The sequence below is a fragment of the Microtus pennsylvanicus genome, chromosome 5, assembly GCF_037038515.1.
Source record: "Microtus pennsylvanicus isolate mMicPen1 chromosome 5, mMicPen1.hap1, whole genome shotgun sequence".
Classification (NCBI taxonomy): Eukaryota; Metazoa; Chordata; class Mammalia; order Rodentia; family Cricetidae; genus Microtus; species Microtus pennsylvanicus.
In genome coordinates this window covers 57,519,984-57,543,721 of record NC_134583.1, presented here as the reverse complement: position 1 = coordinate 57,543,721, position 23,738 = coordinate 57,519,984, and the positions used below count along the sequence as shown (strand labels likewise).

General features: G+C 41.7%; 1 protein-coding gene across 1 annotated transcript in view; it reads left to right on the top strand.

Moving 5' to 3' along the window:
- The first annotated feature begins 5,325 nt into the window (after positions 1-5,325).
- The window catches only part of Pik3c2a (phosphatidylinositol-4-phosphate 3-kinase catalytic subunit type 2 alpha), a 111,644-nt gene continuing 93,231 nt past the window's right edge, over positions 5,326-23,738 (top strand). Inside the window, exon 1 of the mRNA XM_075971990.1 lies at positions 5,326-5,473. The gene's annotated coding sequence lies outside the window, so the exon portion shown is untranslated. The remainder of the gene's footprint in view (positions 5,474-23,738) is intronic.

Here is a 23,738-nt window from a genome sequence, read left to right as displayed (position 1 = left end):
AATCTTAAAAAGAAAAGAGAAAGAGAAAATCTCTTACAGACATGCCCATTGGTTTAATTGATTTCAGACCTAGAGAAGTTGACAACGAAGATTTATCACAGGTTTTTTCACTCTTTTCATGCCATACAGTTTAGGAGTTGAGTTGTGTCCCTTGTATTTTCATACATGCAATGCTAACACTTCAAGGTCTTAGAATGCATGCTTATTTGTGAATAGGACCTTTGTGGAGAAAGGTCAAGATAAACTGATATCCTTAAAATAAAAAATTGGAGAAATGGTCCAGTGGTTTAGAACACTTTTTGAATCCCAGTGATTCCTACGTAGTCCCCTCCTGGTTTTTCCCCGTTTGTGTGTTCTCCTTCCCTTGAGTATGAACCATGCTTCTCCACTCAGAATGAATACAGTATAGGAGAAGCGACAGGATACCATTAAAATACTGGCTTCCTCACATAGTTTTGTTCTCACATCTTGTTGTTTTTGAGACATCTTGATATGTAGCCTTGGTTTTTCTAGAACTTATTAGATAGTCCAGCGGCCTTAAACTTGAAGGAGCCAGCACTCTAAAGGGGCCTTTTCTCTGTCCCAGGGAAATAAACTTTGATATTATTTCCCCCACCATTTTTTTTTCAGATAAGGTTTCTCCATACCTTTGGAGGTTGTCCTGGAACTAGCTCTTGTAGACCAGGCTAGCCTTGAATTTACAGAGATCCACCTTGGATTAAAGGCATGGCTTGTTTTGGTTTTTCAAGACAGGGTTTCCCCACCATTTTAAGCCACTTAGTGAGACTGACAGCTGAGGTACCAGTTTGAACAGTGCTTACATTCCTAACCTAAAGAAATATGAATATAAAAGCTTGTTCCTTCAAGCTGCTAAATTCAGGAGTAAACAGACATGAAGGCCACAGATAACTAACAAACCTCCATCTTCCCTGTGTATCTCTCTTGGGCTTCCCAAGTTATTTGCACAGATCGCTATTAATGATCATCCCATCAACCGAGTCACTCTCCCCAACTCGATTGTCTCCAAGAACAGAAACTCTGGCTCAGATGGCATAGTATTTACTGTGTCTTATGCAGAGTCCAAAGCACAGATATCCCAATTTCCAAAGTAGGCTACTTAAATCCTCTCCAGCCCCCGACTAGGGCATTTTCATAGCACACTATGAAATCTTCAAAAAATACAACCCTGATCATTTGAAAGCCATCTTACTATGCCTGGTTGACTGGTAACTCATTATGTAGACCAGGCTGGCTTAAAACTCCGAGATCCATCTGGTTCTGCTTCCCTAGTGTTAAGAGTAAAGGCATGTGCCACCACTCCTAGCTAACATTTCTTTTAAATCTTGTTTCATTTTTAAAAGTTTTAAATTACGTGGTGTTTTATTTTGCTTCTTCATGAACCTATGCTGTGTGTGTATGTGGGGGTACCCAAAGAGGCCAAAGGTATCAGATCTCCTGGAGTTTGAGTTACAGGCAGTTGTGAGCTGCCTGATGGACAATTGTGAGTGTCTGACATGGGTACAGAGAACCAAACTCAAGTCTTCTGGAAGAGTAATGCGTATGCTCAACCACTGAGCCACCTCTTTGTCCCCAAATTGTCCTGAGACAAAGCTGGATGTAACCCAGGCTGGCCTTTAGCTTCTGAGCCTTCTGTGTCCACTTTTCATGTGCTGGGATTACAGGTGTGTATCACCATTTGACAAGACCTAAAATCTTAACACTGTCTCTGAGCTCCATCCTGAGATACTTGCTTGTCTCACCAGGGAAATGTCACTTCCCTCTAATTCCCGCTTTAACAATGGCATTGGTCTTTCAGTTCCTCTGCTGAACCTTGCTCTCTCAGGCTCCTTGCACAGAGTTTCCGCTATGTGGATTTCTCTGTCCTCCTTCACTTTCTTTCTCTCCCCTCCCACCTTCTGCCATAGGGTCTCAGCCTGGAGAGATGACCCAGATGTTAAAGACTAGGCTCACAACCAAAAACACAAGATCGTGTCTCATGTCTCCCAGGCTGGTCTTTTTCTGTCGTCAAGGCTGGCAGGGAGCCTCTAGTTCTCCTGCCTCCATCTTCTGAGTGCTGAGATTACAGGTGTGTGTTGCCATGCCCAACCTCCTTAATTTCTACTCGGCCCAATGTCACCTCCTAGAGAAGGCCTTCCTGCTTTCCATTCTAAATCAGAGAACACTGTAATTTTCCTTCACACTGCTTATCACAATTAGGAGGAAATGATTGCTTAATTGGGTATTTTGTATTCGTTCCCCATGTACTCCAAACTCTGAGGACAGAGAAACGCTGTCTTGCTGCCCAGTGTCTCCTTGGCACAGAGCTGTGTTTTTGACATATAATACAGAAGGTGAGGGCTCAACATATCCTCCCTATGCTCCCTCAGCCCCAACCCCCCCTTTTTTAATTAAGGCAAACATTTTTCATTACCTCCACAAACTGCATACACCTTTATTGTTTACAAATTTAATATTCTAAGTATCATTGTGTCAATGTTATTTGCCATGGGTGATGATTTCTGTGTACAGACTTAATTAAAAAAATAGAGCTAGGATTGGAACCCAGGGTCTTGTACATGCAAGGCAAGTGATATGCCACTGAGTTACATCTCCAGCCCTTTCTATTATATATATTATATAAATAATATATAATATAAATAATATATATAGTGAGACAGAGTCTCACTATGTAGCCTAGGCATTGAGCTCTAGCCTTTAGCCTCTATCTCCCAAGTACTAGGATCATAGGTGTGGTTCACCATTGCCCAGCAGGGCCACAACTTAAAAATTTTATAGTACAGTCCCACAGTGGAATCTTCCTATGTGGTTGGAATATGACATTATGGGAGGAACAAACAACAGAACTACTTATTAATGGCTTTGTTTGTTTGAGGTAGGGTCTTGCTGTGTAGCCTACCTCACACCAAGCTGGTCAGAATCTCTAGATAGAAAAAGGAGCTTCCAACTTGGTGATCCCTTTGCCTCTGTCTGCTGAGTGCTGGGCTTGGAGGTGTACACCACCATGCTTGACTATCAATGGCCCTTTAAACCTCTTGGCTTAATTTTCAAGGGCAGTAAGAGGTTAAAGAGGTTGGGCCACGTGGGAAGATCTGCGTTTAGACTCTATTATTTAATGGCTGTGTGGCTTTGAGCAAGTTGCTTTTCTCTCTGGTGCTCAAAGTACTCAACCATAAATCAAGGATCCAATAATGGCCCCTTTTCATTCAGCTTGTGGGAGGGATTCAGTAAGATAATACAAAGCACTAAGAACAGGGTCTGGTTTCAGGAAATGTTCAATATCAGTCATTCTTTTCACACATGGTCAAAGAGAAAGGTTCCCCATTTCTCATTTGGTACTGGAAGAAGTTTGAGGGTGCTATAAAGTTCTCTGTGGGAAGTTAAGGTTGGAGCAATTTAAAATGTAATGCTACCCCCTCAATTTTTATTTTCTTTCTACTTTCAAATCTTAAAACTGAAGCCGGGGGAGAAAGTAACTTCTAGCTAGTCTCTAACTGGTTTCAAATAATAGCAGCCTGGGTTTGCACTTTTCTTCCACGGGTCTGTGTTCAGAGGGTTTCATCAGGTGCCATTGTCAGCCAGAGAAGGGAGGCTAAGAGAGGGCCACCAGCTCAGTTCCTTGACACCTAGCAATTTGCAATGCTGCCTTTTTTGAAAGCCACCCAAGTCTTTGCCGGTTCAGTCTATTGGCACTTCCTGGGTGATCAGAGCCTACCAGTAGGCCACGCAAAAGCCATAAGAAACGAGAAAGTCAGAAATTCACCAAGGATTTGATTCAGACCAAGGCCAGTTGCCAGGATCCAGAAGAACAATTTCTCCCTCCTTCCTAGAGAGAGAGAAAGAGAGAGAGAGAGAGAGAGAGAGACAGAGACAGAGACAGAGACAGAGACAGAGACACACACAGAGAGAGAGAGACAGAGAGTTTTATCTTCCCATAAGGCACACTCCGTTCCCCAGCAGAAGGTAGGAAGCCAGTCCTGAAAGAATTCCTTTTCCTCACCCTTTTAAATTTTGAGGAAGAGCTGCCAAGTGTATAAATTCCTCCTTTGATTGGAAGATAAAGCACAACAATGCTGTAGAGCCGAGCAGATTCCTGAGGGACATTCTTCTGGGGTGTGTAAGCACGCCTGGAAGTGCCAGTGTACAGAGGAAGGTGGGGTTGGTGGACAGCAGGGGCTGGGAGGGTGGTACAGACATGCTCCTAGACTTCCCCATGGAATAGCCTCTGTTTTGCTTAGTTGGTACTAGAGATTGGACCTAGACCTCACACATGCTAGTTAGGTGCACTACCACGGAGCTGGTCTCAGTACTATTTCTAATTTTTTTTTTAAAGACAGGTTCTGAATTGCTGAGCTTAAGTAATCTCCTGCCTTGGACTCAGCTTGGACTACAGTAAGATGCCACACACTCTCTCTCTCTCTTGGCTTCCTTCCCCTTAATGTAGAACTTCATCCAAACTCCAGAAGTGCAGACATGTTTATTGGAAAGAACAGATTAGAGGTCTCCTCTTTCCTACTACAGGAAAGGAGAAAATGTTGGGAATAAACTTCTAAATTCCAAAAGCCAAATCCAGTTTGTTTTGCCATCCTTCTCCTCAATAGTTACCGGCTGTCCGTCCTCTTTTGCAATCCGTAAAACGGGAATAATTTCCCCATCTGCTTCACTTGTGAACCAGACAGCAGAGGGCTAAACGCTTTACAAGCACAATTCCATTCGATGCTCACGAGAGAGGTATGATTACTCCGGGGCCCGGGTGTGCTGTCTGGCCGAGCGCTGTTATTATCAGGCTGCCTTCCTCACCTGGCCCCGGCAAGGCTGTCAGCAAACAGCGACGTGAGGACGCCGCACACGTTCAACCCTTTACGGGACCCACGTGATGAGCTGCTAATTACAAACTTCGAAGCACCTGAACGTCCGCGAACCTGAACTGCTGGAGGGAATGAAAGATTTCGCCTTGACTGTTTACTTCTGCCTTCCAATCCAAACTCATCTCCCAGCGGCCTGGGGCCAAGATCACAAAGCCCGCAGCCGCAAGCCAGAGATCGTCGGCGCGCAGGGCTGAGAGAGGGCCGGGGAACAAAGGGCGCCTGGGAGCCCGAGGCTGGCCAGGGGGTCCCAGAAACCAGAGAGGCCCCAGGCCGCGACAGGACACCCATTCCCCCGGGCAACCAGTCCAGCCCGCAACCTCCCCGCTGCTGCTGCCTTGCGGCCCCGCCTGTGCCCCGCCCACCGCCCCAGGTAGGCCGCCTGCACCAGCCAATCGTCAGGCGCCCAAGCCCGGGGGCGGTGCTTGTACCATCGGAAGTGACGTGCGGTGCTCGGCTGGCCGCGGAGTCAGTCGAAGCTCTCCTCGGCGGCCGGCTGAGCCAGCTGAGGCGGGGGCAAAACATGGCTCGGACCTTGGAAGGCGCGAAGACTCGGGTTGCGGTGGAGACCGAAGCTCCCGCAGCGTGAGGTGAGGGGCGGCGGGTGCGTGTGGAGCGAGGCCTGGCGCTGCGCGGCCGCCGAGGGACCCGAGGGGAGGGACCGCGGCCGCGGTGCCCCTTGGTCGCTCCATCCTCTCTGGCTCGTTCCTCGGGGCCCCGTCCCCCACCCGGCGGTCGCCAGCGCCCCGCGCCAGGCCCCTTTGTCGCGAGCCGCCGGGCGCCGATGTCCCTCAGGGGGAGGGGAAGCCACCCCACGGTCCCCGGGACAGTGAGGGAGCTGCAGCGGCGGGTCCCAGGCTCCGCTCCGGACTTTTCTGGAGAGTAGCTTGAACTTCTGCTATGGCCTCTTCCTCCTCCTCGCCCAGCTCTGTCTTTGGAGCCTCGGGTGATTCTTTTTCTTCTCCTGGGATCCTTCACCCCCTTACCTTAAAACAAAACTCCAGAACCTACTTGCTTTGGGAATGCAATAATATTTATGTGTATTTAACGCACCGTCTTTCTGGGAAGGCATTAGAGTAAGACTATTTAACTCTCCCTGAGTGACTGCGAACAAGAAATAATTGAAGAGGAGGAGAGTGCGCAAGGTAGTTCTTTCCCTGTGTTGTCCTGATAGAAGGCGAAGTTCCAATTATTATACTTTTAGACAGTAGGTGTTTGAAGGAAGCTTCCTTGTTTGAACGAGATTACTTGTTAAAGAGGTACCCCAAATCTTTCCAGGTGGGTGTCAGGAGGAAAACTGCCTTGGGAAAAACTATTGAATGCATTGGATCATCACAAGCCACAAGGACTGGAGGGAAAAAAAAGCTAGTCTTAGAGGGTTGGTGCAGTAGCATCCGGGAGGAGAGGTTGCACAGAGGTCCTGGAACACTGATTCCAAGGAAGACTTTGTACTCTTGCCTCCCTGATGATGGTTCGGTCTCCACAAGAAACTGTTGAGCAGCCGCGCCGTCTTTGGAGTCGGTGTGGTCATGCACGGTTACAAACCACACTGAAGTGCCGTGGTTGAGATTTTCAAATCTTTGTAGCCTGCTGCGGGTTTGACAGTCAGTGTTTTGAGCACTGAAAAGCACTGTGATCGATACAGAGATGTTTGTTAACTCAAACGTAGTTCCAAAGTGATTTTAACATAGGTACAAAATATAAACAGAGCTTCCACAAATTCCATCTGCGTTGGTTAACTTAATTCAAAAGCGGTTTGTCTTGGGAAAACGTCTGTTGTCTTGGGCACGGTGGTGCACTCTGTAATCGCAGTGCTTGCCTGCACCACAGAGCTGTGGTAGGAGGGTCAAATTTAAGGCCAGCCCAGGCTACCTAGTGAGACACTGTCAATTAATAATAATAATAATAATAGGAAATTTTCTGTTATAATTTGTTTTGTGTCCATGTTACTTGCAGCTTAATTTGCAGTCACACTTTAATGGTCTCAGTCATTTTTCAGTTTCAGAGAGCTTAAAGTTGGGCATATTTGCTTTCAGGATTTTAGAAACAACTTTCTGTAGTCAGCTGTGTATTGAGTGTATGGTTCTTTGTTGGTTCTTCTATTTAGAGCTCCAAATTTTCCATTCAGTTTAATGTTGCTGTGTACATTTCTGTGCCCAGGAGTAAGACTGGCACATTGTTTTGAATGTAATAAGTAGCACATTTAATTAGTAAATTTGTATCTCAAGAGAGTCTGATTTCTAAGAGCTCAGAGTTCTTATCAGAGCACCAGACTAACCCCTGAGATCAGGAGAGGTGCACAACACTTTCTTAAAATGCTTTAGTAATGCATTTGGAGAGATGAGCCTGAGCTACAGGAGACCCTGTCTCCAAAGACAAAAACAAAGCAAAATGACAAAGTTTTGTGAGCTGGGCATGTAGCTAAGAGTTAGTGCTTGCTTACCACAAGGCTCTGGGTTTGGTTCTCAGTACTTTCAGAATGAGTTGGAATTTATCTTGCTTTGATAAGATAACTTAATCTTTTTTTTTTTACTAATTTATCATATTTCCAAAAGAAATTTAAGACAAGCAAATGATGGTGTTTTAGTATGCTGCATTTATAGAATTTGGTGATTTGTTTAATCTCAACAGCCCACCTCCCCAGTACTAGGGACTGAACCCAGGGCCTAAACAAGGCTCTACCACTGAGCCAGATCTGCTTTAGTTTGGTGGTTTCATTTGATAGTTGTAACTGAGTTGGGCCACAAACCCACCCTAAGAAACTGGGGAATGAGGAGAGGAGAGAAAGTAGAAGTTGTTGTCTCGTCTCCCTGACAGTTTAACAAGTTCTAACACTGTGGTTATAAGGACAGAGGTGGATTCAGCTGCTAAGAAGGATGTGATCAGGCTGGGGAAATGAAGGGATGTTCAAATTGAGGCTTACAGAATTAGTTCTCTCTATTAATGAGGGCAGAATGGGTAAAAGTGATCAGGTTCTAAGCTCCTTCCCATTACCTCCAAGTGGTAAGGTAATTGAGAAAAGTCTCAATAACTCTGGTATTTATTTGATAACATTCATATTAATTTTTTTTTTTAGTGGAAATCATGGTCTCACTAGAAATACTGCCCCAGATAGGTGTCTTGTACATTATACATAGGATTCTGGTTGAGGCTAAAAGAAACCTCTTAGGTGGGAGTTGCAGTTTTGTTTGTTTGCTTGCTTGTTTGCTTTTGTTGTTGTTTTGAGACAGGGTCCCTCTGTACGCATCTGGCTAACCTGGAACTCACTTTGTGGATCAGGCTGACCTTGAACTCATGAAGTGAGCCTCCTGAGTGCTGAGATTAAAGGTGACACGCACCACCGAAGGCAGAGGCAGGCGGATCTCTGTGAATTCGAGGCCAGCCTGGTCTACAAGAGCTAGTTCCAGGACAGGCACCAAAAACTATGGAGAAACCTTGTCTCGAAAATCCAAAAAAAAAAAAAATTCAATTTCTTATATGTATGTAATATACTTTGATATTCCCACCCCCTCTCCCTTTTACTCTCTTTTATTTCTTTCCAGTGAACCTCTTCTTCCTCCCAACTGCTTTTATGTTCTCCTTTTTCCCTTTTGTGGAAAATTTTACTTTGGATGTCTGTATGAGTTTAGATGGATGGTTATTTACTTGAGCAAAGGCTGCTAGCTAGGGGTTGCACCACTGAGGAATATGACTTCCCCAACCGTAGCAACCATTCCTATAGCTCCTTGGGAGTAGGGTGGTCATGATGGAATGTTAATGGACCTGGTACATGCAGGTCTTGTAGCATTGCTTCTGTGAGTAATGGGTGCAGCAGCCATGTCATGTCCCATGGCCTCTGCATCAGCTCCTGCCTCCAGGTTCCTTCCCTGTTTGAGTTCCTGTCCTGTCTTCTTTCAGTGATGAACAGTGATTTGGAAACAAGCTGAAACCCTTTCTTCCCCAATTTGCTTATAGCAATAGTAACCCTAAGACAACAGCAATACCACTATTGCACCAGTGGACACATCTTATCCGCAAGGTTGGTATTATATATAGCTTGCAGGATCCACAGCAAAGTAAGACTTTCTCTTCTGATAACCTGCATAACACCTCCTGACACAGTAAAAGAACGGTAGGCAGCTCAGTTGTAGCTTGATTTCTGTATGTCCCGCAACCAGATGTGTTTGGTGTTTTCAGCAATAGTGTCTTATTACCTAGTTCTGGTTGGTAACCAAGAGCAATAGCAATAGCCTGACTGGGGGATGTGGTGGGGACTTCCTTATCCAACATTCTTACCAAGGGATATTGTATACCATCCCTAGAGTAGGGTTTTTTGTTTTTAATTTTTTGGAACATTACCCACTCGGGGTCTTTCTGTGTAGCCCTGGCCTGGAATTTGCCATGTAGAGAAGCTTCAAACTCACAGAGATCTGTCCTCCTCTGCCTCCTGACTGCTGGGTTTACAGGCGTGTGCCACCATGCCCAGACTATATGTTGTTCTGATGAGATGTATACAGAGATATTTTGACAGTTATAATGGAAATAAATGCGGCTGTGAACTACTTTCTGAATTTCTTTTTGCTTTTGTATGTAGTACCTCATGAAGCCTATGTTGGCTTTAGACTGTACCTGAGGAGGACCTTGAAGTCTGGCTCCTCCTGCCTCTATCCACCAAGTGCTAGGATGACAGACACTACCATAGCCCACCTTAGATTTCTTAAAAATTTAAATTTAGCGATTTGGGTGTAAAATAAGTGAAATTTTAAAATAATTTCTAAAAAGATTTGAGTGCAGTTTTTTGACTTAGCTATTGGTATTTATCTCTTTTTTTTTTATTGAGAAAAGGAGAAAAAAAAACAAGTTTCCACCTCCTCCCAGCCTCCCATTTCCCTCCCCCTCCTCCCACCCTTCTCCCCCTCCTCCCACCATTCTCCCCCTCCCCCCACTCCTTTCCCCCTCCCTCTCCAGTCCAAAGAGCAGTCAGGGTTTTCTGCCCTGTGGTAAGTCCTAGGTCCTCCCCCCTCCGTCCATATCTAGGAAGGTGAACATCCAAACTGGCTAGGCTCCTACAAAGCCAGCACATTACGTAGGATCAAAACCCTGTGCCATTGTCCTTTGAGTCTCATCAGCCCTCATTGTTCGCCTGGTATTTATCTCTTAACTTTGAGAATACATTAAATATTATTTAATCAACATCTTTAGTGTTAAACAGTAATGCTTTCTGTATGTCTTACTGTGAAATGGGGTCTTATAATTTAGTTCAGATTGGCCCAGAACTCACTATGTAGGCCAGATTGGCCTTGACCTCAGTGGTAGTTTTCCTGCCCCAGCCCTCCAAGTGCTACATTATAGACATGAAGCACCATATCTACTCTTTAGTATTGAGATCCAGTCTTGTTACACAATTAAGAATGTCCTGGAACTTTGCTGGCCGCCTCAGCCTCCTAAGTGCATGGAATTACAAGCTTAACAGTTACAGTATAGAAAGAATCAAATAGTATATATAATGTTTAACTTTATTTGCTATACATTGAGATTTATTAGAAACAGATACTAATAGTTCAGGACAGTGGTTCTCAACCTGTGGGTTGCAATGACCTTGTAACTGGGTTCACCTAAGACCATCAGAAAACACAAATATTTACGTTACGATTTATAACTAGCGAAACTATAGTTATGAAATAGCAATGAAAATAATTTTATGGTTGGGGTCACCACAACATGAGGAATTGTATTAAAGGGTCACAGCATTAAGAACCACTGACTTAGACCAACAATAATAAAAAACCTATGTTTGCATAGATTGTTGATTATAGCTTAACTAATATTTTTGTCCCTCAAGACCTTATTATTCAAATAAATAATAAATATTCTTGTTTTCTCGGAGAAGAAAATGAGACCTAAATATATTTAACTTTATAACTTAGTGTCTAGAACACACTGCTTGAATCCAGGTCCTATAGTGCTGGCCCAGTGTTCTTTTCATTGTGTTTCTTAAGTTGGTGTCTTAATGTTTACACGTGTAAAATATAGCACAGTTTTGGAGTGTTTATTAAAGGATGAGCAAGTTTATAGTCCAACCTGAGAGACCAGTTATAATCCATATGGTAATATTTTTCCGAGATTGGGTCACAGAGTCCAGGCTGACTTCGTGTGTACACACAATAAGGTCACAGATCACAAATGACCTTGAACTCTTGATCTTACTGCTTCCCAAGAACTGGCATTGCAGGTGTGTACACCTGCCTGTGTAGTTAGTCAATTTTTCTCCCCCCCCCCTTTTTTCTCTCCCTCTTTTCCTTCCTTCCTTCCTCCCTCCAACCTACCTATCTACCAAGAAATCCTCTCATAGTGAAGCCTATGCTGGGTTTGAACTTAGAGTAATCCTACTGTTTCAGCCTCATGAATATTAAGAGTTCCATTGTGGACCACTACATGTCTAAGAAATTGTCATTAAAGTTCCACTGTGTAATAAGCAAAAGCACAACCTTCTTTCAAAGTATATGAGAATGAATAGGAGATCAGTGCTCGTAACGCTTTCTGGTGAGGAGGGTCTAGAGCACGAGTGATTTTGTTTCAAAAATGCAGTCTAATTAGGAATCAGGAAAATACTTCTTTCAAATGTTCTATTTTCAGTTTGGGAGAGTAAGTAAACATGTATGCTCTTCCTACAAGATAAGCTCTGACGGTGACCTAACTATTCTTAGAAACAAAACCACAGCGCAGTGAGTTGCTGTAACTGCACTGGTTTATTTAGTAAGTCACCTTATCTATGTTCACATAGAATCTGATAAACACTTTATAGTTTAATGTATAAATCTGTTTTAGACTACAGTGCTAAGTGGAAAAGGGTGCTTTTTAGTTCCAGGGAATACACAATTTGTACTTTTTTTTTTCCTTTGGAGAGTGTGGGAGACAGATTCTCAGTGGTATCTATCCCAAGGTAGACTTGAACTCCCTCAAATCCTTCTGCCTCAGTCTCCAGATGCTGGAATTACAGGTGTTTACCTGGCTTGGAATGGCCCACTTTTGTCTGACTAAACCTCCCCTTCCTTTTTTGCATGTTAGAATACTAGGGGCATGCTCTGCCATCGAGTTCTTAGACTAGGATTCTATGCATATTGAAATGTTTGACAGAGCTTGACTTTTTATTTTTGGTTTTTGTTTTTTGAGTTGGCCTTGAACTCACAACACTCCTCCTGCCTTGTAAGTGCTAGGTTTACAGATGTGAACCACCAACACCTACTAACTGCAGTTGATTTTCTTTTTCTAGTCATAGTTACTGGGGTATGTTTTAAATATAAAATCCGAAAACCCATCCAACTAGAAATCTGTGCATAAAGTGAACACTTTATGGAGTATGGAAAATAGCAGTCCCAGAACTAGTACCACAGCAGCTAGGACAAAGAAATGTAGGGCTGGGGTTCTGGCTCTTTCTAGAGTGCCTGCCTAGCATGCGTGAAGCTCTGGGATTAGGCTAGGTGGCTCACACCTGTGGTCCTAGTGCTCAACAGATAGGGGCAAGTAGATCAGAAGGAGTTCATGGTTATCCTTTGCTACTTGGTGTAGTGAGTCTGGGCAACCTGAGCTACATAAGGATCCTTCAGCAAAAAGAGAGGAGAAAGAAAGAAGAAGGGTTGTGTTTGTTTTGAGTTAGAATCTACTTTTGTAGATTATGCTGGCCTTGAACTTCTTGATCCTCCTGCCTCAGCCTCTTGGGAGCTAGGATTAAAAGCAAGCATGTGGACCTAGATTCAGTGGGTACATGGTACTGGGACTTGAACTCAGAGACTTGTACCTACTAGATAAGAACTCTGCCACTGCACTATACCCCCAAGTCAGACTCAACCTCTCTGTCTCTGTCTCTGTCTCTCTCTCTCACACACACACACACATACACACACACAGGGGGAGAGAGTCTTTGCTTATTTATAGTTTAGTAGCATTAGTTGCAATGTTGTCTATCACCACTGTCTATTTCAGAAGACTTTTATCACTGCAAAATAAAACTCTGAGCATTAAGCGGTAACTATTCCATCCTCCCAGCCCCTGCTTTCCTTAATAACCATTACTCTACTTTTTGTCTGAATTTTCCTATTCCAGATATTTCCTGTAAGTGGAACTATACCATATTTGTTTGGCTGGTTTATTTCATTTAGTATAGTGTCTTTAAGGATCATCCATAGTGCAGTATTTGTTGTTACTTTTTTTTTAAATTTATTTATTTATTAAAGATTTCTGTCTCTTCCCCACCACCGCCTCCCATTTCCCTCCCCCTCCCCCAATTAATTTTATAACTAGATAATATTCTGTTCTATGTCTTTACCACATTTTGTATATCAGTTCATTGATGGATACTTGGTTATTTCCATCTATCCATTGGATATTGTAAATAATGACACTTATACTAAGATTGCATACTGTTTGGTAAGCATAGTATCCTTAACACAGATTGATGTGTAAATATAAGTGTCTGTTTCCAGTTCTTTTGAGTGGGAGTAGAATTGCTGGTTCAAACAATAATTATGATTACATTTTAGATGAAGCACACGAAAGTGTTTTTCAGAGTGGCTGCACCATTTTGCATCACTTATTAGCAAAGTATGAGAGTTTCAGTTTCTTCATATATTTGCTACCACTTCAAATTTTTCATTAAAAATATTATAGTCGTCAAGTAGGTTTGAATTGTGTCTGGTTGTGGTTTTGATTTACGTCTCTCTTCTGACTAATATTACTCAGCATCTTTTCATGGGCTTGGACTTCTTAGTGTTGGGAGCATTTTGATGCTCGTTTCAGCATTTGAACACAAATACACACACACACACACATATGCAAACATATTCTTCATGTATGCTAGGTAAGCACATTCCCAGCTTGGCTCAGTTTTTTGTTATTACTGTTCCTTACTTTGTGATTCTTAGTTGTGTTTCTCAGTTTTAATTTTTCTCCTCTTAAGCCATGTTGAAAATAGAAGCATATATTACCATAACACTTAGCACAAAAGATTTACTATTATTTGTCATGTTGAAATTTCAGTAACGTCAAGGTATAATCAATGATTCATGTCAAAAGAATGAACAGTAAAGTAGTCCAAAGTTCAGCAATTATCTCCACCAAATACTTCTGTTGAGAAACCAAGTTAGAGTGCAGACTTTGTGGTCAGCATGTTGCCTTTTAGAATGAGCTTTTTTCTATGACCTCTGTCTTCTCTTCATTGACCCCTCCCACTCATATGCAATAAGACTCAATAAGACTCCTGTCTGGACACAGAAGGTTGTTGTGGCTGTATCCTGGATGTTTAGAATGTTGCTCTTAGGGCTGAGAGTGGGACAATGATTAGTGTGTATTCGGTTACTTTTTGCTTTTTGCCAAGATAGAAGACTTTAGTTCTTTATTAATATAATTGTACAAAGCATTTTAAATATTAAAACTATGGACTGGCAAGATGACTTAGTAGGTAAAGGAACTTACCACCAAACCTGACAACATGAGTTGAATCCCTAGGAGCCTTGTGGTGAAAAGAGAGAACCAACTCAAAAAGTCCTATGGCATGAGCTCCCCTTCACACCTCATACACACAATAAGAATAATACAACAACAATAATAATAATAGTTTAAATAAAATAAAGACAGGTAGGAATAGTTTCTTCCCACTCCATTCTTGAACTTTCATGCTCCTCTCTTGACAGTTCATGTGGCGAGCACTTTATCCACTGAGTCATCTCATTGACTCTGACCTGGCAGGAACTGAAGCTCTGGAAATTCTTACCTGCTTTTTCTTCCTTTTGAGACAGTGTTACACTCTGTGGGCCTGGCTGGCCTGGAACTCTCTAGGTGGAGCAAACTGGCATTAAAATCATAGTGTGTCTCTTGAGTGCTGCAATTAGACAAGTGTGAGACACCATGCCTGATTTTCCCTGTCTTTAAGATCATGAAGAATCTTGGGGAAGCTCTTCTTAATTTTCCCATGCCTTATTTGTTTTCACTGACTAAAAATAACATCTGTGTTCCCCAATCTAAATGATTTTTTGTTTTTCTATTTCACTTGCTAGCTAAACTTAGCATGTTCCATTTAAATCGAACCACTTCTAATACTTCCAATGCTACCATCCTTACTCCAAGTCATAGTTAATCCTCTAATTTTATTTATCTGCTTATTTGTCTCTTGGGTCTCCCTATTTCCCGCCCTCTTTTTGCCAAGACACCGACAGCCTTTTCCATGCTAGGTAAAGCTCTCTACTATTGAGCTACATCCCAAGCCCTCAATTTTTTGTTTTTCATTCCATTTTCTACAGAACAGTAGGGATTTTTTTGAACAGTATAAATTCTTGTGCATGGAGTCTTTCTCTGTCTTCCTGTTACACTGATAAGTACAGTAGATAAGTACATCACACACTCCTATTGTGAGATTTTTCGAGGTTCTTTGAAGGAGGGCAGGGGGGGTTGTTATGTAGTCTTAGTGAGTGAACATTTTTTTCTTCCGTTTTGAGGCTAGACATTGAGCCCAAAGCCTACAGCCTCAGCTAACTTAGTCTCCATCTTTTTCAAAAACATTTCATCAGATCTACAGAGTAAAATTAAGTTTGTTTCAAATGAAAACATACTTTGTGTCAGACCGTAAGGCAGAAATACTACTACACATTTATATCAGTTTGGAGGAAAGAATTAAAATTTGCAAATCAAGTTTGATGTTGAAATGTTAATGTTTGAGTAAATCTTACTATTCGATGCATAACCACTTCATTTACTTGAAAAATTGGTTCCCTGAGAGGTGAAATGCCTAATCAGAGCTGAAGTGCAGCTAGGGTAAGAACCCAGTAATCAGTCTCAATGTCAGTCAGTCCCCTTCCCCATCCTCCCCTTTCCTCCTCTCACAGAACTCTACTTTCTCATAGGCGTCTCACTCTATTTCACTGTTTTGCCCAGTCTGACTTACAGCTCCACACGTAAGTTTGTGAGTAGCCTTGACCTCATGGCAGTCCTCCTTTCTCAGCTTCCTCACTGCTGAGATTGCAAATGTGAGCCTCTTTGCCAGTGATTCTCAGCCTTCCTAATGCTGCTATTCTTTAATCCTTTTCCTCATGTTGTAGTGATCCCCAGCCATAAATTTTTTTGTTGGTACTTTATAACTGTTGTGTTGCTACTGTTGTGAATTATAATGTAAGTACCCGTGTTTTCTGATGGTCTTAGGCAATCCCTGTGAAGGGGTTGTTCAACATACCCACACATACTGCAAAGGGGTTGTTACCCATAGGTTGAGAACAAGTGCTCTATGCCCTGCTGTCAGTTTTATTTGGTTCTTTGTAGTTGTCTGTTATAAGTGTTATATAATATATGAGCCAAGTACTGAATGTAGTAATATAGCTTATTATAAAAATCTAGTGCTATTCTGATTTATATTGATCTAGCGTATTTTTCCTGATTCTCCACTTGATTTTATTTCTAACAAAGTTGAATAAAGAATAATAGACGTATAATGCACTGTTCATATTTAACATGTGCACTTTGGTATGCTTTGAAGTATATGCTCACAAGTGAGACTGTCACCCCGATCTAGAGTATTTAAAAGTTTACATAGATCTACTCAAACTGCAAATAAATAAATAGATAAATAACTTTGGAGAAGAACCATGACATATCAGCAAAATATGGATTCTGCACACTGACATGATTCTATAGATCTCTGTTGTCAGCCTCACTAACCAGCTTATCCTGTCTCTAGAAAGTCTTGCTTCTTGTCTTTCTGTATTTCAGATCTGCCTTACTGTCTTTATTATTACCTCACCTCTGAAGGCATAATGGACATAAGACTGCCCTGTGTTAAACATGAACTGCACATTGAAAAGCAGAGTTACCCATACCACCCTTAGGCTTGACATCTGTTAGGATACATAAAACTTACTGAATGTTGTTATACTTGTGGTTAATGGTTTATTATGGGGAAAGGATAGATTAAAATCAGTCAAGGAAAAGAACATATTTCGGAACAAAGTCCAGGAGTGTTCCCAACGTGGAACTTGTGGTAGGTTTTTCCCCGTGGCATCCAAATGTGTTGTGCTTCCAGTGTCCATGTGTACAGTATACATGAAGTTTAGCAGCCAGGGATTCTCACATGAGTTGCAGGGACCGTATTTTTTTTTCTCAGTATGTCTTCATTACATTGTCGTAGTTGGTAGAGTACCCGTATGATTGAACTCAGTCTCTGGGTTGAATTCCAATCACACTATCAGGCATGTTTTCCCTATCATGTTGGTCATTTTTTGTGGCCAGTTGCACTAAGCAATGACATTCCTACCAGATATGCCAAAATAAACTTCTTTTTGGACGAGGCTAAATTATTTATACAGTGTATAAAATTACAGCTTACTTCCAGTCAGGCATGGTGACTAGTGCCTATAATCCACTCAGGAAGTGGTGGCAAGAGAATCAGGAGTTCAAGGCAAACCTGAAATACATGAGATAAACACACAACTCTTCACAAACCAACCCTTTACTTCCTTAAAAAATGTACCATCTATGTAATAAATTGATTTGATGCTAACTTCACACGTATTACTAAGGGAGTTACAGGTAGTTGTGAGCTACTTGACATGGATGTATTGGATATCATAATTTCTCTTTAAGGACTGAATTCCAGTTCTTTGCAATAGCAGTGCATACTCTTAATTGCTAAGTCATTTCTCTAGCCCTGTAGGTATAATTTAATGATTTTTTTTTTAAAATAAGGACTCACTATGTAGGCTAGGTTGACCTTGAACTTACACAGCTCTGCCTCTCCCTTCTGAGTGCTAGTATCAAAAACATGTGCCACTACACTTGGTCTGAATGAGTGTGTGTGTGTGACAGATTGTGTCATGTAATCCTGGCTATCTTAGAACTCTATATAGACTAGGCTATCCTTTAACTCACAGAGATCATCCTGCCTCTCCCTCCCAAGTGCTTTGATTAAAGGCATGAACTTTTAGCAGAATGTATTTTAATAAATCTGTTTCTCAAAGTTGCTGAGGAGCTTTTAGATTTCCCTATGTGTTTATTTTTTCCATTCCTTATCCTGTCTCTGTACTGTCCATTAGAGCGTTCCTGTATTTCATTATCATTCTTTTCCTCATTTTGTTTCCTGCTTGGATATTTTTGGGTCTCATGGTTTCTCCCTTTTCATTCTCTGCATTCTCTGAGAACAGCATCAATTGCTTTCATGTCTTTAGGTCTTTAGATGTACAAAGATGTCACGCCATTATTTCTTTTTCTTACCTTACTGTACTGTCTAGAACTGGTTAAAATGTTGAATTAAGGTGATAGTTAGCCTTCTGCTTTTGTTTATGTTATGGCCATAAGGAAAATTGCAAGGTTTCCCGTTAAGTGTGAGTTGCTGATACATTCACTAGATGAAGGCGCTTCTGCTCATCCCATACTAACTACCATAAGTACATGTTTTGTTTAAAATATTTATTTTCTTTTAAATGTTTTGCTTTTGAGACAGGTTCTTATATAGCTGGCCTTGGACTCTGTTGTATATAGTTGAGAATACTGTGGTTTGAGTCCCAGCCTCCACGTGGCAGTTAACGACTTTATATAATTCCCATGCTAAGGGGATCTCTTCTGACTACCATAAGTACTGCATGCATGTGGTTGGTACACAGACATGCATGCAGTCAAAATAACTCATACACATAAAATAAAATAAATACATATCTGGAGGTGACCATGAACTCCTGACCTTCCCTCCACTTCCTGAGTTCTGGGATTGCAGGTTTGTGCTACCACACCAATTTTAATTTTTTTTTCCTGATCATTATTGCCAGATAGATTATTAGTTTTTTAATATATATTTATGTTACTGTTTTCTTCTCTGATCTTTATTTATCTCATCTATTTTACTGTAAATTTTTAAATTTTCTAAAATAGTTTTTTATTTTTCATCATTTCCTCATTCATAGGTTGGGGATATAGTTTGGTATACAGGTTTAGTATGGTTTAGTTGCTATTGTCTCAATAAGAGGATGTGTATTGGGCATCTTTACTTTTTTGTGAACTGTTTATTCAAACTCTCCCATTTTAATACATTGTTATTGATTTTTCCCCCTAATGATTCTGTGTTATATATTAGAAGGATTAATTTCTGCTGTATGTTGTAAGTAGGAAACTTTTTCTTCTTGGGTTATTGCTTTCCACAGACATTTTATAATTAAACTCTATTTTGCTTTTCATCACTGAGAACAGTGCAGGGTGCATAGTATACATCTAGGAAACATCATTGAAATGAACATATAGTGTTTTCCTTTGTCATGATATTTATTTAAACCAGACTGGAGAGATGGCTGAGTGGTTAAGAGTATTTAGTATTCTTACAGAGAATCTGTTTCAGTTTCCAGCATCTTTATGGCAACTTACAATCATCTATAACTCCAATGCCAAGAGATCTGATATCTTCTGGCCTCTGTGGAAACCAGGCATACAAACAGTACACATACATGTATGTATGTATGTTTGCAAGCATTCATACACATGAATAAAAATAAACCTTTTTAAAAATGTATGTACCCCAAACATTATGAAAATGTTATATGGTTTATAGGTTTTGAACCAAGCTAGGGAGACCTTCTGTATTCAGTGACTATACATAAACTCTGTTCTTTGTCTTTTCTTATATTTAAATATATATTTACTTTATGTTGTTTTGTTTTTGTTTTTCAAGACTGGTTTCTTTGTATCCTTGGCATCCTGGAACTCACTCTGAAGACCAAGCTAGCCTTGAACTCACAGAAATCTGCCTGCTTCTGCCTCCCAAGTGCTAGGATTTAAGTGTGCACCTCCACTGCCTATCTTTAAAAAACATTATGGCTATGAGTTTTCACCTGCATGCCTGGTACCCTCAAAGACCAGAAGAAAGCATTGGATCCCCTAGAACTAGCATTAGAGCTAGTTGTAAGTGACATGTGGGTTCTGGGAATTGAACCCAGGTCTTATGCAAGAGCAGCCAGTGCTTTTAACTGCTAAGTCATCTCTCCAGCCACCACCTATAAGATGCGTTGATTGTGAATGCATTCTTTGTGTGTGGGTGTGTATATTTGTGTATGCACATGCAAAGGCCAGAATGTGTCATGAGATGCCTTCTTTTCTCACTTTCCCACTTATTTTAAGGAATAGGATTTTTTTACTGAGCCTGTATCGAGTACCTTGTTTATGCTAGGTTGGCTGATTAGCAAGCTCCTGGTGTCTGCTTGTCTCCACCCCAATGTTCTGGTTATAGGCATATGCTACCATGCTCAGTTTTTGCTGTTGTTGTTGTTTGGTTTGGTTTTGGTTTTATGAGGCAGGGTTTCTCTGTGTAGTCCTGGCTGCCCTGGATTTCGCTTTGTAGATCAGGCTAGCTAGCCTCCTGCTCACAGAGATCTGCCTGCTTCTGCCTCCCAAGTGCTGGGACTAAGGGCGTGTGCCACCATGCCCCACTCCATGCTCAGTTTTTTATGTGGATGCTAGAAATTTGAACTCAGGTACTCTTGCTGAGCAAGCACTCTTACCCACTGAGCTATATCTCCAGCCATAAATACATTGTTTTTGTGATGGGGGAGTGTCATATATCAATCTGTTGATTTCATTGGCTCTAAGCAATAAAGAAACTGCTAGGCCCATTGGATAGGCCCACCCTTAGGTGGGTGGAGTAAACAGAACAGAATGCCGGGAGGAAGAGGAAGTGAGGGCAGACTCCACAGCTCTTCTCTCGGGAGCAGACGCAGGAGAGACGCCATGCTACCTGCTCCAGGGAAGACGCACACCATGCCCCAGCTCCGACCCAGGATGGACTTAGGCTAGAATCTTCCCGGTAAGCGCACCTAGGGGCGCTACATAGATTATTAGAAATGGGCCAGAGCAGTGTTTAAAAGAATACAGTGTCCGTGTAATTATTTGGGGCATAAGCTAGCCGAGCCGGGCAGGCGGCTGGGGTGTTTGGGGACGCAACCCCGCCGCCGCTCCCTATTACTACAAATGGCGCCCAACGTGGGGCTAACTAAACCTACTTAAAAAACCTGAGAAGGCTTAAAAATAAGGAAGAGAGCGTTTAACACAGATTTTTGCTGTTTGTTGGTGGCGTGCTGTAGAGAGATTTCCTGATTCAGCAACAGCAGCAGAAAAAAAGCTGCGTTATTTTAAAGTGTGGCTTCCCGGGGCTGTGCCGCCAGTGCAAAATCTGGCTTTATGTTTGTGTTCCCGCTTGGGATCGGAAGGAGAGTGCTCTGAGACCTTGACGATGACTCAGAGCTCCCCGCCTGCTCCTGGGCAAAAGGCAGAATCAGGCTTAGGCAGGCGGAAGAGCATGGCGGATTCCTGCTGCCATACAGAGATGTGTTTTCAGACTGCACAGTGCTCTGCTTGTCAGATTTGGATGTAACTCGGATGAAAAGAATTTCTGTGCTGCACGCTCAGTCTCAGAATTAAAGTGCTGAGTGCCGCTCCTACCTGGTAGCCCCAAGAGGCTTCCTGACTCAGCTTTAGCTGCAAAACCCTGCGGCTCATTAAGAGGTCCTGCCACAAAACACTTAAACAGTGTTGATGAAAAGCTGAACACATGCTTTTCGGTTTTCAGCCGTAGCAGGAAAAAAGCTGCGCCATTTAAAAATGTCGGCTTTCTGGGCCATCCTGCCAGGGCAAACTCTGACTGTTTGAGGCAGGAGGGCCGGCTACTGAGAGAGGACTTGAGTGTTGTCTGTTGTAGCTTGCTGGCTGGCAGGGACCTTGCAGCCAATACCTCAGCCACGAGGCTGGAAAGCTAAGGAATGGACTGGATCTAGCTGGCAAAGCCACGCCTTTAGTCCTACTGATATTGCTTGGTAAAGTAAAGGCTCTTGTGGTCAGAAAAAGAGAGATATACAGTAAAGAGAGATTCAAAGACAGATAAAATTTCTGAATGGTTTAAAGTGTGTTAAAAATATATGCAAGCTGAAAGTTGAAGTTCTTAAAGCAAAAAACAGAAAAAGGAAGAGAGTTGTTTTGTGTCCTAGTACACACCTTTAATCCCAACACTTGGGAGGCAGAGGGAGATAGACCTCTGTGACTTCAAGGTGTGGTAGCACACGCCTTTAATCCCAGTGCCTAGAAGGCAGAGACGAACAGATCTCTGTGAGTTCAAGGTGTAGTTGCAAACACCTTTAATCCCAATGCCTGGGAGGCAGAGACAGGCGGACCTCTGAGAGTTCAAAGACAGCCTGGTCTACATACAGGGTTATTCCAGGTCAAAGATATGCCCTCAAAAAGCAAAAAGTTAACCTAGGAATGTCACAGCTTAGATTCTTAAGCGCCTAGTGATTTAAAGGCACAAATCAAAAGTGCTCCTGGATAGTAAAAAATTGCAGATTCACAATAGGACAGATTCAGACCACTAAACGAGTCACACTGTTGGATGAATGTACGTTGGCTTGGGAGAGAGAAGAAAAAGAATATAGAGAATAAAGTTAATGGTTTAAAAAGAAAAAAGTAAAAGTAAAGTCTTTAAAGAGACAGAGTACAGATAGTTATAGATATAAATAAAAATAAGCCGCGTAAAAATGAAAAATTCACAGAGAGTCTGGATTATGTACATTGTGTTTTCTTTAAAATTTTTGACTGTGAAGGAGCTAAGTACAGAGAGACATTTCATTATAAGGGCTGCCAAGTGGAACCAGAACGGATATCATGAGGGTATGATTTCAAAATTTGGATCTAAGGATATGATACTTTGGAAAAGAGATTCTGCTTTTGTTTTCACAGAGGATCAGACCTTGTGGATTGCATTTATCCCGATTTGGTATGATGGACCACGTCCTCCTGAAGGGTTGCTGTGAACATCTTCAGAAAATTGCTTTGCTCAACTGCCAACTGAGATGAAACTAGCACACAGGTTATACCAAGAAAGACCTAATTAACGACGCCCCCATTCAGCAGGAAGCAGTTTGGAGAGAAAAACTGCGCCCATGTTCCCAAATATGGTTTATAAACGTTCTTTTACATTTAAAGAGGGAAATGATATAGGTATGAATAATTTGCATTGGTATGGATTTTAAGGTCAATTTTATTATATGTATATGTATTTCCGATATTTATTAAGGTATTGTGATTGTGTAGTTCATTTAAATATGTACTGCATAATTAAGAAATATAGGTTGTTAATGGATAATCATCGATAATAGTAAAGCTTGCAGTCATGTTAGTTAGATTTTCTAGATATATATAGAGATATATTTTAGATAGATATTCTTCATGTCTTTCAAAGATTACAGAATAGGACATTTAATGTTTTAATAACTGAGGACTTTTCCTGACAATGAGACACTCTGCTCCTGGCAGCACCAATCTCCTTCAAGAGGAAGATGGGCATCGAAGAGGTACCTTATGGAGTTTGATAGCCATTTGGGCAAGAAACTGCTCTTGCCTGGACTATTGCATAAACTGGACACAGAGAACCCACAGAGAGAGGACTACTGAACTTGCCTAAGGTGAGATGATCTTTCGGGGTTCCTGATTCATGAAAGAGTCTGCAAGACATTCTGCAGGACACAACAGATAGTGACTGAACTGACTTTGAATTTTCCTGCTTTATGGAAATGTCTGCTGGATACCATGGGCCTGTAGGCTGAAGATGGATGCCCCAACGGTACAGAGGAACTTTGGGTGACTGTCCAGGCAGCGAGATGTCTCTGTCATTTCTAGAGTTTTCTTATTTCTTGTTTACTTAGGTAGTATTATATCCTTCTGGAGTCTTTGCTGGAGTTGAAGAATGAATAGATAGTTATAGTTTTCCTTAGTTATGATAAAAGATAAAATAGATATAAATATTGTAACTGTAATTCTTGCTTGATAACTGTTTTGCTATATGTAATTTTACTATGTTAAAGTTAAAGC